This window comes from Athene noctua, chromosome 8 (assembly GCF_965140245.1).
Source record: "Athene noctua chromosome 8, bAthNoc1.hap1.1, whole genome shotgun sequence".
In the NCBI taxonomy this organism is placed as follows: domain Eukaryota; kingdom Metazoa; phylum Chordata; class Aves; order Strigiformes; family Strigidae; genus Athene; species Athene noctua.
The window spans coordinates 4,919,423-4,932,092 of NC_134044.1; positions in this window are offsets into that span (position 1 = coordinate 4,919,423).

Here is a 12,670-nt window from a genome sequence, read left to right on the forward strand (position 1 = left end):
TTGAGTCGGAGTGGAGCCTGGGAGCTGAGATGGTAGGAAACAGAAAGATAGAATGAGAAAGAAGGGGAAAGGATCAAAACACTGAAAAGAGGCAAGGAGATGAGAGACAGTACATTGGAACAAGGGAAGTGATTGCAGCACACAAGAAAGGCTGGGAAAGCTGCTTCCATTAAGATAAAATAATGAAGAAATAAATAAGAGAGGTATTTTACATTCCACAGAGGGAAGGAGATGATGGAAAGGGAGCTAGCAGAGCTGGGCACATCTGTGTGGTCTAGGTGAGGTGGGGTCAGGGGTGCATGTACATGCGTGTGCTGACTGCCAGGGCCCTGGTAGGTGCCCCCCAGGAAACCCCAGGGTGCTGCAGATGCCTTATAAGGCTGTTCCAGGCATTACCACCACCAAAGGCAACAAGGAGAGCTAGTGTGTTAGGCAAGTAATCCACCTTTCTTGTAATTAAGTCTGGGCATAATAGTTGAGGCTTCTTTGCACAGTTGTTGATGTTAATAGTTTATTCTTGCAGTTGTTCAGAAGGTAAAAAAAAAAAAATGGACACTTCCTGTTTTGAAATGAAAGCTCTGTGGAGATTTTTTTTTTTTTTTCTTCAGACCAATTGTCAAAGGGCAATATTCTCTGCTTTGTGTGCAGAAGCAGCCCCCTGTTCAGTCAAGGATTCAGCCCACCTTATTCTTCTGAGATTTGTTACCTTGTGCATTGACTCCAGGCATATCTGAAAGATGGGCTCAGGAAGCTATTCCAGATTGCTCAAAGCTGCTGCTAGATTTTTCTCTTTCTCCCCAGAAAAATTCAGTTATTGAGTGTCCAGCATAACACCTTGGCTGTTATTGATTAATGCCTGTAACTTCGGGGGAATTAGGGTAAAGCAGTTCCAAGGATAGCGATCCGAGAAGAACAGAACTTAGTTGGTGAAAATGGTCCTAGAGATACATGACAAGCTGGGGTCCTTAGGCAGATAATCAATTTATATAGTTTGGTTTGAAAATGACAAATGAGAGCAAAATCAGTTGTCTTTTAAGCTGAAAAAGAGAAACAGATCCTGTTTCTCTTACTCACAGCAAGTTCAAAAGTGTTCTTTATCTGGTTTGTTCCTGTTTGTCTCTGAAACAACCTTACAGGTTGTTTCTTCAATGCTCTGCAGCAGTTGGACAATATCATCACTTCAGTTGCATTTTTGATCACTTTTTCCTTAGAGTTGCTGTTCACAGAACCACATGATCACATCTCAGCTTTCATCTTTTAAGTCTAGCTGGCATTGCCTGGTTGGCAGCTTGAAAAGTGGACCCTAAGGACTCAAACCTGAAAGGAAAAGAAAAAATACTTAAAAATTTCTTAAAGGATGATCCAATTATTTATGTTGAACAACTGTAAAAGAAACAATCTCATACATTTTGTGGGTTCCTACCCTTTCTGTAGCTCTGGATTAACATTATTAAATCTGTTATTCTGCATCTTAACTTTGCATCTTAAAAATAGTAGAAGAAATAAAATCCACCCCCTTTTCTACTTGTATCTTTCTTTATTCACCTCATTTGAATTTTAAAATATTTTTGGAGAAGAAAAAATTCCAAACTAATAAACACGTGTCTGTGCAGTTTTGTGCTGGTTGGAAGTCACTAATCCTTTTATGTGATCCTTTATGAGGATGATCCTTGTCTAGTTCCATATACTGATTAAAATTAAGCATTACACAAAACCTTTGTAATTTCAAAGGATTATCCTTTTATGTTTTTTCTCTGCCTTCTTTTTTGAATTAACTTTTTTGTACCCCAGCTGATCTACTAGCTGTTTGTCTTTTAAATGCAAGAAATGTTGCACAGTAAATTGATTTTATTTTTTGCTTATATTCAGCTTTTATGAAATACGGCAGTGGACACTTCCAGGGCACAACATTGTGAGTAAGTATGAAAGTGGACATCACTAACTATGTCATATGTACCTGTAGGATAGGGAGCCTAACTCCATTTATGCACATACTGATTAATAGAGATGATCACAAAAACATTTAAATTGTTTCTGTGCCAAACCATTTGTTGTATTTTATTGGTTTATATCCACACAGCTTTGCTAGTTTGGGTAATTGTCCTCATACACAGCAATGATGAGTAATCTGTGTTTTGGGGTGTGGGGTTTTCTGTTTGGTTTTTGCATTGTTGGAGACAGAAATTGATTAACTGCATCAGTTTTGAAGACTCATGCTGAGTAAAGTAGGATCTAAGATATACTTGAATTCGGCCTGGGTGGCCAAAACTGTATGTATTTAATGTCCCAGTCCTAAAGGAAAAGAATGTAAGTGCCATCTGTAAAACTGCAGCTCCTGAAACAATCAGTTGCTAGAGGCAGCCTCAGAGCATATAATTTCTAAAACAAACTCTAATGAACTGTCTGGGCACATTGCTTCTATTAAATCACCAGCTCCTGCAACCCTGGGTTTTGCTTTTAATTTTGAGAGTGCTTATCTGATATCTACAGCCCCCTAAAAGCTAGTGTGCTGCACTAACCTTCAATTTACACCAAACAGTTCTTTTTAACTGACCTAGTTCCACTTGGTGTGCATTAGTCCTTCTAGACTGACCCTGCACCATGTTTAAAACTCTGGGGAAGTCAATCAAGCCCAAAATGAAAACAGCAATCCAGCTCTTGAGAGTAATGTGTCTGACATGTTACATGGCGATTCTGTGTCAATACAGCTCAGTCAGGGTTCAGAGCCACTGCATAAGTTTGATCCAAGTTGTGATGAAGAGACCGAAGATTTGGGAGTTAATCCTTCAAGACCACTAGCAGGAGGTGGGGTTTGTAATTTTTGGTGCCAGGTCTGGCAAGGAGCTGTATTTGGCAGGTGGAAGCCAGCACCTATCCTGACAAGGAGTGGGCATACAGTAAGCAAAGGTACACTACAGGACTATTTGTTATCTATGAGTGTGACCACGTGTTCTAAACAGATTTGTTAATAAGGAAACAATAACACAAGTGGGAAGACGGGAATCCCCCTGTCTGTCAGTGATTCGTCATCACAGGGCAGAAGGTAAGGACTGGAATGGGCAGGCTGTGTGATGTACTTAGTAAAATATTTGCTAAAGATGTTCTATGTGGCCTAGAGTCACTCCTACCCCCTGCTCTGGGATTTTTAGACTGGACATTTGTCAGACCTGTGAATCTGTGTAGCATCTTATCTTGGCTAGAGTCTCAAGGTTCTTCCATAGCAAAAACAATACAGTAGTGAACTCACTGCTGTGCATAGCAATAGTGCTGTGCCAATACTCAACATAAACAAGTTGTCAAAATGTCTTGAGTACTGGTTAAAATTATCACTCTGAGTGCGAGATGAGACAGTTATGACAAGGTTAATATCTGTTTAAACATTAAGTTTCTGCTTTGCTTTAGAAGGATGCTGCTAACAGACTCTCTCCCAGGATACCACTTAATTACAATTCCTGTGGTTACAAGGTTAAGCAATAAACTCTCAGCTGGTCTTTCAGCAGGTCAATTTTTTCATTAACAACCTCTGGGCAAAGCCTAGCCAGCTCATGTGCTTAAAAACAAATTAGATTTATCTCTGGTTTTACTAAGCCTCTCTTTGGTCAGCAGCAAAGTTGGAGGGAACTTGATCTGCAGTCAGTCCTTCGGGGCTATGCATTTCCTTTCTTCCTTCTTCAGGGTTAATGCAGGATTCCCTCTGATAGAGGTTCAACTTGTTAAATTCTTCAGTATGGTTTGTGTCTCTGTAATTAAGCATCCACTCACAAAGCTGGCTTCAAAATGGCTCATTAACAGTGCTTCTTCTTCTGCTGTCTCTCCTGTAAAGTCTTTTTAGGTTTTTCACTGAAAATCCAAACTATGAAACTTGTTCTTCTTTCTGTCCCTTCCTATCTGCTTCTTGGTAGCAAAAATGGCAAAAGGTTATGCATTTATGAGCACTATTCTACTTCTTAATTTATGTCAAATCTTTGTAAGCCAACTTATCTATCAAAAGTTTTGATTTTAAAAAAAATTATTTTCATCTGAGTTAACTTTCCCCTTCCTTTGACACCAGCAAAATATTGGAGGGACAGTAACTGGACCCTGATTCTTTTCCAGGCTTCATCCATAAAGAGTTGAGGTTTTTGTCTTTGCATCTGGCTTTTGGCAGATGTAAAAGCATTGCTACCTGAACAGTTATCCCCAATACTCTGGAGCTCAGTGTTGTGATGGGTATGTCCTTGGGCTTCCAGGTTACTAACCACAAGCCCAGTATTCTCCCTTTTCCTGGAAGAGTTATTAACTATTTAAGTGTAGTGATTTCTGTTAACGTAGGTCACCAGTTAAATGGATTTTCTTTATGTGAATTTTGCCATCTGAATAGAATTTACAAAATACACAGAGCCATCCAATGCTAAAATAACAATACTACTGTGCTACCAGGTAGAAGCAGCCTTGAGCTTGTTATGATTGTCTCTTGGAAAGTCTGCAGGTAGCAGTGGCTAGGACATATCCCATGACTCTGGGAATCAATTCTGTAAGTGAACCAAAAGTAAAATTGCATTTTGTGTTTTTTACCAGCAAACTGTCATTTTAATATAATAACATAATGCAAAATGGTAGCTAATTCCCTAAAGCAATGTAACTTCAGATTATGCAGGCTGTTCAATTTCAGCCTGACAAACAATGATGCTTTAAAAAACTAGATGGAGAAACATTAGATGCACTCCCTGTGAAATAAGAGTGCACATCCTTCTCACTAGGAGCTGGAAAGAACAGAGAATCGGTACTGCCCTACCTTGGCTCAGAGATGCAGTGTCACCCCGAGTGGAGTTTCACATTCCAGTTCTGAAATTGCAGTTAAACAGGGAAAGCAAAATGCTGGTTTTAAATGACCACTGGCCTTGTCTATAGGAACAGCCTCTTGATTGTAATAGTGAGAGCTTGGACTTAGAAAAGAAAGCTTTACCTACACTCTATAGCACAAGTGAAAATTGAGCGTGTGTCTCTTTTTTTTTCCTGATAATATGTACAAAGTGAAGAGGAGCAGTCTTCAGCATTGAACTGCATTTCTAGATAAATGGAATGGAAGAGACAAGGAGAAGAATGTGATTCCTGACAGCATATCCTGAGGCATCCACTCAGCACATGCTGTACTGTCTGAAAGGAACCTTTTTAATTCCCCTAAAAAGAAATCTCTTCCTGACTGCACTTTTGTCCATTTATGCTTCAAACGCTGGTTTGTTTTTTGGTTTTTTTTCATTCTTGCTTGGGAATTGGTCAGAGGTTTGTCTTGTTTCCTAAAACCACACATTCTGTTTGCCATGTGCTTCCCAAAGTGAACCTGTTATGTTGGCTGACTCAGGAACAGAACTGACTCCTTCACTCTGTCTCTGGATGACAGTGTTGAACTCAGAAATTGTTTTGCTGTCTCTTGTGTCATAAGTTCCTCCTGTGTCTTTCAGGTGTTCCCTCCTGGGTGTGATTGACCGAAAGCACAGTTAGAGTGCTTGTGCCCTAAGGGACCCCCGAGTCTCCTCTGTGACTGGCTCTGCTTCAGCAGGAGGACAGCACAGGGTGGATCTGTGCAGGGAGGCAACTGAAACTGAGAAGCAGCCATCCACTTTTTGTTCTAGGGGTGGGGAAAGTTACTGCCCATTTTTTCAGAGAATTTTTATAGACTGAATGCTCGCTGGAGGTTGGAGCACATTAAAAGCACACCTGGAGCACAACTTAGTTTATTGTCACCTAAAGTGCTCCCCTTAGTACAGCCTGAGACAGCTGCATGGTGCAAACGAGGGCAGAGTAAGCAGGGATCCTGAGAGGTTTGCTGCAACAGCGCTCCGCTCATACAAACTGAAATGCTTATGTAGATGTACCCATTCAGCTCCTCTGCAGAGCAAAATGCCCCATTCCCTTCCCTTCCCTTCGAGCAGGCTGGTTACAGCTCCATCTTAGCTCATAGGGATGGGATGGACAGGCTGGTGTGGAGGTTGGTCGGTAAATTCATGACAGTTGGAGAAAAAGGCTTCGGAGGAGGCACTAGACATAGCTAAATTTGCAGTTGCAGCTCCCATTAAATAGTTCTTTTAGTAAAGGCAGATGTAAAAATACCTCACACGATTATCCAACGAAATATTGAAGATAGGTAGAATAGGTAAGACAAGAAAGAATTTAGGTCTGTGTTATCAGCTGCATGTTTTAAGAGGAACCCAAGGAGTTTTCTTGGTCATTTCTTGCTATGACAGTCAGCATGTGGGAGGACTTCTGGCTTGCTGGAGTCAGAATATGAAACTTTTCCATAAAGCAAAGATTCTGCCAAAATTCTGTTCACAAATATAGAAAGGCTTCATTTGATTTGTCTAAACAAAATGTTTGCATTTTACTAAATCAGCAAGAGAGAGTGAAGCTATACACTTTGACAGTTCCCTGGTGAAAACGTGACCGGAATTGCCATAATACTGCAAAACAATTTCATTCTATCTAAACTATATTTTATGATAGGAAGATTTTCCCCTTTGATACATTCCAGCCGGTTATGGCTGTACATCCTGACATGATATGCCTTAGCTGGCACACTGGCAACGATTCAGAAGCTGGAGGCAGGCAAGCGAGACTGAGCAAGCCCGTGGTCCCTGTGAGGAAGGCTTACTGCAGCTTGCAGCTGAACATAGTTGGACCTTTTGCTGTGGCCACAATGTCAGTGCTAAATAAAGAAGATTACTTGCTGATTAAACAGCGTAAGTCTCATTTTCTTCTGCAAGAAAGCTCTTTTTGTAAAAATAATGTTATGGATGGGACTTTCTGAAAGCCTTTAGATTTAGGCTGTCAAGCCTTTGTGTTGAATGCATGGAAAGATGTTATGGAAAAGGAGCTTCAATGCAGATATCTTCTGTAAGGAAAGGATCATCATCATTTTGATCCCTGACTTGCCCCAACAGGCCTTAAGTTTATAGCTTTTCATGACAAAGGAGCCTGAAGGATGCAGGAGGAAGTGCTTTTACTTCCTTTTGTGTTCTTACTGGCTATCTTCCCAGAACTTTGGTGCTGTGACTTTAATTTGCCTCTTATTCTCTTTAACAGCACATTTGTGCTTTTAATATTCTGGATTTACACCATTTGCTGGTGTGAGTTAAAGGCCCATTTGCAACTGCTGTTGTATTAAATGCACTTAGAGCTGCCTTCTGTGTGTGAGTTTCTTTGCTGCTAACCAGACATCTGTTGTATAGCATGATGCACAGTAGGCTGTACTTGCCCTGTGGTTTGTATACTCAGCCATAGGTCAGGTGAAGGCTTGAGATCAAAAGGCCCAGTTCTGTTATGTCCACAGCATTTAAAAATGATGACTTTAATAATGTGGGCAAGATAGAGGGGGAAAATGTTGCTGTAGGACAGTCAACTGTCTGGGAGCTGACAGCTCCCCACAAGTGATGGTAGAGAAGTGCCTCTCTTCATGGTGACAGATCTGATGGGCTCCCTGTGCTTACAGGGCTGGCACATGTTTTGATTCTGCAGACATCAGTCCTGCACAGTCAGAAGTAAACACCTTACAGAAAAGGGCCTGCAACTGCACTGCACTGCAGGCATTTCTTATTTCACCTTGACTTTTGCTGTCAGTGTTCAGTGTCTGCTTTTTTGGCATGTGAGCACCACGGTGCTCAACTCTGGTGTTTTACAGGGACAGCCTGAGACTTAAAGGGTTTGAAACTAGAAGTAATTTAGGAAGGACTGTCCTGGTGGTTGTGTTATTGGTACACATTTACTGAGCTAATTCAGCAGTTCAGGGTGAGGAAATGCACACAGGGATGGAGGGCAAGGAAAGGTCCAGGTAGACACTTCTCTGCAAACAGTGCTTACATGTCAGGAGGAAAGAAAAGAGAAAAACACTAAAGTGTATTTTAACAACTTTTAAGAACATTTGACGGTGTGAATTACTTCAGTGCATTTTTCTTCATTGTATCTCACATTGGTGCTTACCAAAGGGAGAGCCCAAAATAGTAGAGTAGCTCCAGTAAGACAGTTTTTACCCTCTGCACCAAAAACTTTCTGAGGTACTGAAGAAATCTTGTGCGTTATTATAAAGTTAGGGAGACTTCTGGTAACACACATTAAATGTACATTTCGTTACATGTAAGTGGACAAGGCTGAAGCACAGAAAAAGTAAACTCTTAGTGCCCAGGCAGGTGGGAGAAGCTTCTATTGTACTATGGAGTAAATCTGGAAGTTGGGGGAACTACTGCAAAGGTCTGCAGCAGGTATCTGACTGCTCATTTCTTCAGAAGCACAATTAGGCATCTGAGTGAAGTGCTGCTGCTGCTAACTTTTAGAGGATGCAGACAATGAATAGAAGCTGAAGCCATATAGTGTAATAACAGCTTAAAACTGAAGCCAAAAAAAGAAGGACTCATACTGGTTTGAGTCTAGTGGTATTTCAAAAATACCTTAAAGACACAACTATGACTTTCTGCACTCTTAATTGAAAGAAAACTCATTTAGAAATTAAGTATTGCTCTTAATGCTTATGATTTTGATATGTTGGTTTACAGAAGGGAAGCATATATTAAAAATAATGAAGTAGCACTGGCATTTCAATGCCGCTCAATTACAGCATGTGTCTCTCTTGAGGATGACAGTTATTAGACTGCAGGTGTGACTATAACCGGCATTTCTCTGGAGGTGACTTTTTTGTTGTTGTTGTTCACGTTTGAAAAAATGTCATAAACCTTGTTGCCTTTGTCTTCCATTTTTTAGCTCTTAGTTTTTTTATGGGAGGGAGGAGGACAAGGGAAAAACAGGGCAGGAGGACAAAGGGAAGACAATAAATGAGAAGAGTGATGTTTGCTATTCCAGGAAGGTAAAGAAGAAAGAAGGCCATTACTGGCAGAGTCCCAAGAAGTGCCACTCAGCCGTGGCTGATTCTCCTGGGGAGAGTTGCTTCCCTTCTAAAGTAGTCCCTGAAGACTGCTTCGAGAACTTGCATTCACAAGTTATTTCAAGGATGTTCCTTATCCAAGATGTAATCAGGGCTGCACATCAGAAACTATATAAATTAACACTCTCATTAGAGCCCATGAATAGCTGCAGTTTGTCTCTTAAGAGTCACCTGAGAACATCCCTATTTAAATATAAATTCAGCCATCCAACTCAGTTACAGGGATCTCTCCCACAGAAAGCACAGAAAAGGGGTCGGTTGAAAGGGAATTATTTTGGGGACCAGACCTGAAGGATAGGGATTTATTTTTCTCCAGGTAAACCTTGTTACTTGTGTATTCTTATGCCCTGTGAGTCAGTAAAACTCAAACCAAAAAACAGTGTTTTAACATGCTGGCCAAGTAAAACTAGTTCCAAAGAAGTCCTTTCTCAGCAGTGATCACAGAGCCTGTTTTGATACTGTATTGCCTTTAAAAGGAAAAACAGTCTGTTAGGAGCAAAGGACCTATGTCAGAGCAGAGTCAAAATGCTGGTGTCAGCTGACCAAGCAACACAACGATCAGAAGTTCAGAATAGTCATATTTTGGATTTGTGTCCCTTTCTGCTGGCCCACTCCCGTTTGCATGCTGCTGTGCTTTCACACTTAGCAGCAGCCAAAGCTTGAACCGCTGCAAGGCTCCTGTGTCCTGAACTGCTGAAAGAAACCTGTTTCCTTGGCACGTGTTTCTCTGGTTACCTGAAAAATAGAGACTTTTTATTTGGATGTTGCAGAAGACATGCCAAAGCCAGGGCTGGGTAGGACTGTAGAGGAAGGAACTGAGGGATTCCTATCAGAAAGCCTGTGGGGGGCTGTGATGGTAAACCCGCCTTCACTACCAGGGGAGTTGCACCATGAAAAGGGTCCATGTGCAAGAATGCGGTTGCACATGGGAGCACTTGCTGTGCAGAATTTCAGCTTGCCTGTCTTCTGATTAGTTATTGACCAACTGGTGGTGCAGGCTTTCAAACGAAAATGCAGAGCTTCCTTTGAATAAGCTAAATTCACTGGGTCATTGTGCTGAAGTCACGGAGTGGGCTAAGATGGAAGTTGCACCAAAATTAGCTGTGCTGGTTATCAGCTACCAGGCAAGGTAAATGCAAAATAAATACCTTTATGTGCTTCTACTGGAGTCATCCTTTCCAACTTCTTTCTGAGCTTGAGAAACTCACAAATATTTTGAAACCTGTTCTGGTCATAGGCATCGGCTGCTTTTTTCTAGAACTTCAGGGTTGTGTTTAACAGGCTGCCCCTGGGAGTCAGGTCTCTTCTTCACCATCTTCACCCTCCTTTATGACATTGAGCAACTTTATGACATTGAACAACATTTATTGCAAGGGCTTGATTCAAAGCCTGTTAGTCTCTCTGCTGCCTTCAGTGGATTTTACTTTGTACACCTCAGTTCAGGCTTGAGGATTCCCTTATTCTGAAGAACCTCTAAAAGCTGTTTTAAGCCCACTAACAATGGGCACAGCTGTTCTTTGAGTCCGTTCAAGACCATTAGAAACAGCCCTCTATGGAGCTGAAAAACACAGATTAAGAACCACTGAACTAAATACAATTCAAATAATGCCTCAAGCACTAATAGATACTTTTATTTGCTTCTCTCTTTTTCCAACTCTGATCAAATCCAACCTTTTCTATTTTACCTTAAGGGGTAGAAAGTGGTTCAAGCAGTGCACTGACAAATGGATGACTATAGGAAAGCACAGTTGCTTCAAGGAAGTTACTCTTCACATGAGCTGCTTAAGGGGAAAAAATAAAATTGCTTCACATAAAATTGTATAAACTCCATGGTTTATTGCCCAGTCTAGGAAAGGGTAGTAAAATAGTACCAAGTTGGAAATTTTTTAATTAAACCAACACTTGTTGACTTAAAGTTTGTTTATGAATTCTAGCAAAGATTAATGTACAACAACAAACCAAACAATTTATTATTGCAAAGCTTGTTGTCATGTAATTTGTAGAACTGAGTGAAAGAGAGATTATTACATTCAAACTAATTTATTGTTCTGTAGCTCAGGGATTTTCTATTGGTTCTTTTGGTTGTTGCGTTTTGGCTTTTGTTTCATAAAGTAAGAGTAAATAAATTGAATAAGTACTGAAGTTACTTCTTGGAATTTCCCCAGAGGAGGGGGATACTCACACAGACTTCAGACCAGCAGCTCTGGATTCTATTGATCAAGGCAGAAGGCTTGGGTTTCCTCAAAGCCATAGTCATATATTGTGATAGATGTAGAATAGAGGTGGATAAATCATTGGTCTAATCTTTAAAATAGCCTGTTGTATTAAGGCAGAGATGCAGCATATAAAATTGTATGAGAACACATACCTCTATATTGTTCTTGGGTTCGAAAACACTGTGGAAGAGGGTCAGCTATAGCACTGCTCACAGGCAACAGTATTAAGTGTAAAAAGAAAAGTGCAGAATCCTTGCTGCCGACTTCATTTTCTCTAATGAAATAGCTACAACCACCTCATTAAGGAGACTGTTCTTGATCAAACTTTTCTGTCAGTTTTCTTAATGACCAAATTGAATTTAACCTCTCTCAACTTGAGAACTATTATTCTTCACCTTAATGACAGGACTTGATTTAAACTATTCCTTTTCATTTACTGCATTATTACAGTAGATATAAAATGTTGAAAAGAAGCCATCCCAAAACCTTGCTATACCAACATGGAAATCTTAATTTCATTAAAACTAAATTACTCAACATTTCTGAGGGTATGGCTAAATGAACAACATCTCACCTTGTCTCGAAGCCATTTACATGCTTCCTCTGGTCATTTGTTCCTGACTCCATATGATGTTAGTTCAGGAGCCCCTCAGTTATGGAGGGGGTGTGCAGGCTGGCACTTCACTCTGAACCCCAAAATCATTGCTCTGATGCAACAGAGGGGGCAGTTAAGAGCAGGGGATAGGGATTGAGAGGAAAGGGAGCAGGCTGAAAAACATCTTACCCCAGCATTGCACACCTGTACATTGTCATGGTGCTGCATATGAGGAGTGCTCTTACGGTGCATGATGTTTTCCATAGTCTCCTGAGGCCTTGCTGCAGGAAGTGCTGAGCGCAATGTGCTGTGTGCCATACAGCAATCAGGCCTGGGTTTTAGGCTGTGAGCAGGAGTTTACCCGTAATGCTTTTACATCATAATTTGTTGACAGTAAACGATGACTAACTCTTTGGATGTCCTGAATGAGACATCTGGGGAATAATTTTTACCATTCTCATAAAGTGTTGAGTGAGGCTTTCTGAATTTGAATGTCCCTATGGGGAAGTCAGACTGACACTGGCTGTGGGATCTTCTAGAGTTGTAGCATGCTTATTTCACTCCATTGAAATTTTTCAGGAAAAGTCTGAGATCACCCTGAGAACTTTCCCCTCAAAAAGTAGAGACCACCCTCAGCAAAGAAACAGTTCTTGGGCTGAGTGCTGCTATTGAAATCTCAAATTTTGGACATTCAGAGCTCTCTTCAAAATATTTATTCTGCAAAACCCTGCCTTTATTGGGATATGATGCAGTATCAGAAAGAGGATTTCATGAGGCAATGAATATAATCTTTTGTTTGTATTATGGTTTATAGTTTCTTTCTCTTTTTGTCATAAAGCAGGAGTAATGTTCATAGCATTGGAAGACACATGCACAGTAAACAGCTCCATGGTTCTCGAACACCTCATCTTTGCTTTGGTACTTAATCACCCAGAGAAAATGTTTATTGCC